The sequence below is a fragment of the Pundamilia nyererei genome, unplaced genomic scaffold (assembly GCF_000239375.1).
Source record: "Pundamilia nyererei isolate P.nyererei 1_Seehausen unplaced genomic scaffold, PunNye1.0 scaffold00008, whole genome shotgun sequence".
Taxonomy (NCBI): domain Eukaryota; kingdom Metazoa; phylum Chordata; class Actinopteri; order Cichliformes; family Cichlidae; genus Pundamilia; species Pundamilia nyererei.
This window is the reverse complement of record NW_005187409.1, coordinates 1,733,973-1,741,867: the sequence shown is the minus strand read 5'-3', so window position 1 is coordinate 1,741,867 and position 7,895 is coordinate 1,733,973. Positions and strand designations below refer to the sequence as shown.

The following is a 7,895-nucleotide window of genomic DNA, read 5'->3' as shown; positions in this document are numbered from 1 at the left end:
TATATATATATATATATATATCACAGCATTGAAAGGTATCATTTGAGGCTTAATTAACAACTGTATTCACAAGAGAATGATAAAATATCTGTCTTTAAAGTGAGAAAAAGTCTAACTACAGTTCAGTAGTGGGGAACACAGGGCCGGCATAGTTTAGCAACATGCAACAATAAATATTTATGAGAAAAGGGGGTATTAACTGGATTTAAAGCTCTTTGAATAAGGAGACAATGAGATTAATCCCTCCATCGACAAATGCATACTGCCATCTACCATCCCCAACACGATGATGTCTTTCATGAGTTATAAAGCCATATGTAGATGAGGTTTGCGGTGTTGGCAACCTGTGGTCATCTCCTTATGACTATTGTGGTCTGTTAGTGACCAGTCCTCGTGCATGACGCCTGTTAGCCCAGATTAAAGCAGAGCAGCACCAGTCATGGGGGAAGGGAGGTCATATCACCGTTTACCCCGTGTCAGGGAATAAATGCAGGGCCAAGCCATTGCTGAAATACCCCTTTATTGTGTGTCTGTCAACCATTGTGTGCTTGACAAATGAAGTGTATATCGTTACAGGGTAGAGAGATGGAGAGAATCCCGCAATGGTAGCAGGTGCACCACGACGGCTAATATTTGCACAGCAGCTTCTGAGGCAAACAAGCAACTCCGCCTGAAGAAAAGGGGCAACTGTGTCCTCGTAAATGGCTCTGTTACAGGCACATAAATCCGGGGCTGACTCCAACAACCTATCCTTTTCTCCATTCTCGTCCCTCTTCTTCTTTCCACAAATCCCCTCAGTGCAGGACAATTGCCAAGATGCATCTTGGTAACATGTGACATTGCAGAGGTCAAGCTAAAACTCTGAGTGTGCTCATGTGTAGACTCTCTCCCCACCTGCAGTGTCAGTGACACACACTGCCACACACTTTACATTAAACTTCATGTTTCAGAGAAGGGTAATTTTCTTTGTTTACAATTGTTAATTTTAACTTCATTATAATTTTTAAAACTCCAATTTTTAAAAGTCCAACACAAGAGATGAAACATATAAAATGTGATAGATACATATACGTTGCAAAGACATCATATATACACATAAGGTAACAACGATAAGGACAAGCTGATCTGCTGTTAGGAGCTCCCGAAAAAAGAAAAGGGTCAACCAAAGTGTTATGAATAGACCTTCATCATGTTTTCTTTATGCTCACCCTCTTTTTGTGATTAGGTGTAAGAAATGAAAGCTTAATCCATTTAGATGGAAAATCCATAGCAGCCGCCCAGGCCGTGTTGGGGTATTAATAAGATGACAATGCAGATTCATCAATGCGACCAGACTGTTGTTCCATTGCTGACTGTCCTCAGTAATAAATAGACCTTACACCAGCAAATCTGGGAACTCTCTCAATTTCCATGAAAATCTCGGCTGTGAACATGTATAAAATATTGTAGGACAATCTACTTTAATGAGTCGAAACAGCTATAAATAACATTGAGACTAAGCAAACAGAGTCAGTGGATTCAGCTGAAATGTCAGGCTTGGTGCTATATCAAACAGATCCAGTTCAATAACTGGAAACATGCCAAATTCACAAGTAGAAGAGACAAAATAACAGCAGTCTTCAAACAAAAATCAGACGAGACACTACAGCTATATGTAAAATATGTCAATGCTGTGTCAACACATTAAGAAAAAATACATTTAAGACACCTGGCTGGATACATAAAAAGACTACAGCATTATGCTCGATAACTTTTATCACTAAATGTTATCAGTGTAGAGACTTATAAGTATTGTGAAATCAGAATGTCTTCAAAGTGTTTTTAAACCACTGAAGTTCCTAAAGTATCGCAGTTGTTTGTTTGTTTACTAAAATAAGCAACAACAATCTAAGCTGCCTCAGCCACATAGGTCTAGAGTGACTTCCTGGAAACTTCCAGTGGCTAGGAGAAAATGTTTATTCCCTGGCTGGTATGGGAGCAATCGATGGAGGTCAGCTTCTATTGCGTAAAGGTGGACCTACTTGCAAAAATGATGTTCCACCAATAACTTTCCTTGTGATTGTTTTGGATGCTAGCAGATTGTGATTCGCTGTAGTTTGCATGGAGGTTGGAAACGTGTACAACTATTTGCCTACAAGGAATTAATGATAACCAAACTTGGAAAACCAGAAAAAGACGCCATTCAAATTCATTGTAAATATTGCATCTTTTGGTGCATGCTATTTGCTGGAGTAAGGAACTACTTTGCACACATTTTTCACAGTTTCGTTATCTTTTAAGTATTTTGGTGGAGCACTAGATACCTTTTTGTGACCAGTTTCACCTAGCAACTTTCATTGACCTCCTGCTACCAATTGGGACCTTACAGGTAAAGGAAAAAAGATCAAGCAAGAAGCAAAGGAAAAGAAAGAGATACATTTAAATTCTTTGTAACTTTCTGTTGTTCGTTTGATATCTGTTCATTTTGGATAACTAATTAACATTAGTTAGAAATGAATTATTGTATGTGAAAGTGCTTAACCATAATTATGCACTCTCCTGCTGCTATAGCCTGCAATGCTTTCTCTTCATGACAGACATGGAAAATAGGCCAGTCAGTCTCTCTCTCGCTCCCTTTTCTCATCACCAGCACTGTGTCTGCACAGAAGAAGAAGCGTGATCTCCACCTACGCACTTCCGCTGGTCCATCTGTGCCACAAACTCTGTGTTATGGTGGGCGGATAGTGCCACGGTAACCTAGTTCCACCAGTGCTTGTCATTTTGATCTCCCTGTGGATTAATGAACGTTTGGTGGGTGCCCAGGCTAACAAGCACACCCATCTACTGATGCATATTATAGTGCATTAACACAATAGCAGTGAAATAAAATAAGTTTGTTTTAACATCTCCAGATTGCCTGTGACAGTTGTTGACATATACACAAGCTCAACTGAAGATGATCCCTCCTCTTGGCTGGACATAGGACTGATATGTATTCGTAGTGAGACTAATAATGGAATGTGGATCTCTGGGACTGGAGGCCCCTCTGGTTTGAGATGAAGGAATAGATAATAGAAATTCAGCTTCAAGGAACCTTAAATCCACAGCTGACAGAAAATGGTAAATTTGAAAAGCAGAATACAGTTTCTTGCTGTCTACAAAGGTGAACATTTAAATCAATAACACATGGGCATCTCTTAAGACTTGGCTGGGGCCAAGAAAAATCCATGTGAAACAGGGATTGGGAAGGTGAGGGGTACCAGCTTAGTCAATAAAATGGGCCCCTGCCCCAAGGCAACAAGCTGACTCCAGCTGTGAGACAAAACCACAGGCCAGTGTTTAACTTTCATCCTGTCAGCCAATGGCTCTCCCAGGGCTCCACTACCACTTGCCACTCAGTGCGACATTCACCTCTTCCTCACCGCACACCTCCGCCCCCTTGATGAAAAGGCAATCAGTGAGCTGGACCTGTCTGCATGGTAGCCTGAGGCAAGACTAAAAATTCTGCAGTCGAGAAGAGTTTTCTATGCAAGATGGCATTGGAGGTAAGAAACTGCAGACTGGATCAAAAGAAGGCATTTCTGCTACTCCAACTACAACAACTACTACTAATATTTCTTATAAAAGACCACAGAAAACGCAAGTGTGAATGACGACATAGAAAATTAGTTTAGCAGTTTCTGCTTTATCTTGTCCAACATCCTACTTATCTTACAAATTTTAATAAATCAACAAAAACTAAATTAAAGTAATTAAAAATCTACTCATAACATTTTTAGATAGAGATCACATGTAAACACAACAAAATAAGCATATCAGTAGCAACTAAACAGACATTTAACTCATTTTAATAAAAAATAATCACTCACAACACCACAATATTACATGTAAAAGTAAATACTAAAGAAGTGAACGAGTTTTCAAAAGACTGTGTTCGTGCTGATCTCAGATTGTAAACAACAACATTTTATTGATAAAGCTCTAGACTTTGGCATTGGGTTTTCCTCTGGAAGTTTTCCTCACCATTACCGATAGGTTGCTAGTTATTCTGTTATTCTGTTGCCAAACAGAAATAGTTGGAGGTCATTAACTGACATTTCAGAAAACACAGACAGCCAGCAACTAACACTCAGATTTACTCTATTGAGCAGAAACCCTGCCTGTTATGATGGTGTTGGTAATGTGTGAGAGAAAATAAGAGGGAATTTCTATACAAAACAAGCATAAGGAACCAAGAGGTGAGGACACGGTAATGACCTGGGGTCAACCAAAAAGGGTCAATGCACTCGATGAATGTTTATGCATAGAAATGAGGCCATTGTTAATGTTTCTTAAAAACATGTTGCCCTGTGACAGTGACAATGTGTCCATCCTTCAGCATTAAATAAGTGTCACCTCACTATTTGTATTTGTAGCAGAATGAAGGCTCCACAACTTTCCCAAATAATGTGGTTCACACTAGTATCACCCACTCAGTGATACACAAAATTTGAAAATTAGATTTAATAGGAAAGGATTTTTTTAGATTGATGGACAGCTTGGCTCGCATTATGACTAGGACTTGAAACATCACACATGTTGATTAATGCACTGAATTATAAGATGTTACTAAAATAAAAGTTTCTTCTAAAATTCTTAAAAGCTCTTTGATCTTACATTAATGCTAATTTTAGAAGTTTGCAATGTTAGCATGAGACTAAAGAAAGGATTTAATACGCTATTCACGCCTAATATCAGGAAAAAGCAGCCAGACTATTCCGAATTCTGCCACCTGCCACATCCTGCAGTCATCCTGCACTGCAGCAGCTGTGAGCGCCACAGCTCACTGCAAGTGCCAGCAGCATATAGTCTGGCTCTCACCTCTGTGCTCTGGGGCTTGGAAATGTGAGGAGGAATTTAATTTGGACTTACATATTTAGTGTTGTAGCTAAATAATACTGCTGACGTGTTTGTTTGTGTTTAATGGATCTATAAGTAATGTGTGCCATTCGGTGAAATTAAATGTAAATTTATTATACTTACCTAAGGTAAGTATAATAAATTTACATTTAATTTTTGAGCTTTCTCCAAAATGCTTGTACTCATGGTTCAAATGTGCCATCTTAACAGTAACTTATATGCTATAAATTCCACAAGAACTTGGTAAGAACCAAGTTAAAGAACGCTGCCACGGACTCCAGGATGATGAAGAGTGAGAGTAATTATTTAACCATCCTTTCTTAGCCTCAAAGTGACAAAAGACAAATCTACAGTTGCAAATTAACCCCAGAATAATGAATTAGGAATGGAGCCCTGAGGTCTTAATTGAATATTTGCTTGACTCATTTTGTTGACAATGATGGATGTGTGCAAAAAAGAAGGCCTCAGCAAACTCATAATTCATATTTCATCATCCCCACATCTGACTTCAGCTATACAGATTTATTGATTGGTAAATGATGAGTTTTCATTGTGCAGCAAAACTGAATGAAGTTTGACATGTTCCGGTGAGGTTTGATAAATTGGGGCTACCTATGCTTTACAGAGATGAACGTGAGCGCTTCATCTGTGAATCTCCAATATAATAAAGACAGCTTAAGAACAAAGGTTTTCAACAACATCAGCACTTGAACAAAACTGCTTGTGTTCCATGTGCATTTTTAATAGCCTGTGTAAGTTATGAAGCCTAAAACACAAGTTGTTCAAAAGTCACACGTTCTTACAGTAAGATAGATCAGCGGTTGTGCAGCAAGTTAATTGCAAACTGACTTGCTGCAAATGAACTACATATTCTGTTTGACTGTGTAGCAGAACTAATGTGTAGCATTTCCATATACAGGGTGGGCCACTTATGTGGATACACCGTAATAACATGGGAATGGTTGGTGATATTAAAGTCCTGTAGGTGGCACATTAGTATATGTGAGGGGCAAACTCCTCAAGATGGGCGGTGACCATGGTGGCCATTTAGAAGTCGGCCATCTTGGACACAACTTTTGTTTTTTCAATAGGAAGAGGGTCATGTGACACATCAAACTTATTGGTAATGTCACAAGAACAACAATGGTGTGCTTGGTTTCAACGTAACTTTATTCTTTCATGAGTTATTTACAAGTTTCTCTTTGTTCACAGCCATTGACATGTCGAAGAGGTTAACACGTGAGGAGCGAAATCGTGTTGATATCTGGTGAACGCAGTAACCGGGTCATTGCAGCAGATTTCAATGCAAGGCACCCTACGAGACCACCCATCTCCCATGCTACAGTTGCTTGCTAAGTTTCGTGAAACTGGTTCAGTGTTGGATTTGCCAAAATGTGGACGCAAGAAAACTGTCACTAATGAAGAAACATCAGTGGCTGTCCTAGCTTCATTCAGCAAGAGCCCACAGCGTAGCACTCGCCGCATGTCACTGGAGAGTGGCATTAGTCGAACATCGCTTCGGCGGATATTAGATACTCACAAATGGCACCCTTACAAACTCCAGCTACTGCAGCATCTCAGCGAGGATGACCCAGATCGGCGCACAGAATTTGCAGAATGGGCAAAACAAAAATTGGAACAGGACCCTCAGTTCACGCAGAAGATTTTGTTCAGTGATGAGGCAAACTTTTATGTGAATGGTGAAGTTAACAAACAAAACCTGACACTAGCTCACATTGGATGGATCCCTCCAAGACTGTTGGAACAACAAAAGTGGTGGTTTGGTGTGGTATATGGGGCACAACGATAGTGGGTCCATTCTTCAACAATGGACACCTCAAGGCCACTGGATATTTGAAATTGCTACATGATGATGTGTTTCCCTCTTTATGCACTGAAGTTGGCAGGTTCCCTGAGTTTTTCCAGCAAGATGGTGCACCACCACATTATGGGTGCCAGGTCCGAGCATTCCTAGATGAACAGTTTCCTGGAAAGTGGATTGGTCTCCCGATCTGACCCCCTTAGACTTTTATCTTTGGGGTCATCTGAAGGCAATTGTCTCTGGTGTGAAGATACGAGATGTGCAGCACCTGAAACTACGGATACTGGATGCCTGTGCTGGCATTTCTCCTGCGGTGTTGCTATCAGTGTGTGAAGAGTGGGAGAAGAAGGTTGCATTGACAATCCAACACAATGGGCAGCACATTGAACACATTTTGGTCAGAAACTTGTAAATAACTCATGAAAGAATAAAGTTACGTTGAAACCAAGCACACCATTGTTTTTCTTGTGACATTAACAATAAGTTTGATGTGTCACATGGCCTGTATTACTGACATACATCCATTTTTAGATGAATGGAGAATGTATTCCTATATAAAGATCGGCTTAAAAGTTAGGTTTCATAAAAGTACTACTTCTACAGCATTCACCAAAGTGAGCTAAAATTTAACTGTGTTTATGGTACATCCTCCTTTTCTGACAAATCTACTCAATGACAGGGGATCGACTTTTACAATAAGAATGTCACTTAAAGCTGTTAAAAAGACATCTGGCAGTGACCTTGTTTTGGATGCTATTTCTGTGGGCAAGCAACACTAAGCATGTTACTAGAGTAAGACGATTTTGATGTGGGAGAAGTCACTCAAGAAAATAAGTCAGATCGCAATGCCTGGAGCACTTTAAGGACATGTCGGATATGCACAATGCGGTGCTGATCACAGAGCACACTGGGGCAGATCTCTTTAAAATGCTGTTCTATGAATGTGACAGTGCTGCTCTCTGCATTCGTATTCACAGGATTAAAACAGCATAAGGTGGTGCTTGGATTTTCCCAATTTTTGTCCCAGTAAGGACTGCAGCTCTTAAAAGGGAGAAAAAAACCTTGAAGTCTACAAAGATGTTTCATAGAGGAAAAAAAAGGTTTGATCAGTGGGCCTCAGACTCAGGGACTGCTTTACACCTGGGGCTGCAAGGTGGATGCAATTAACTACCTGGCTGGATAGAAATTCAGTGTG

At 40.0% G+C, this 7,895-nt stretch overlaps 1 protein-coding gene across 1 annotated transcript in view; it reads right to left on the bottom strand.

Annotated features, from left to right (window-relative positions):
* diaph2 (diaphanous-related formin 2) overlaps positions 1 to 7,895 on the bottom strand; it is a 357,023-nt gene that overhangs the window by 176,013 nt on the left and 173,115 nt on the right. The window lies entirely within an intron of this gene.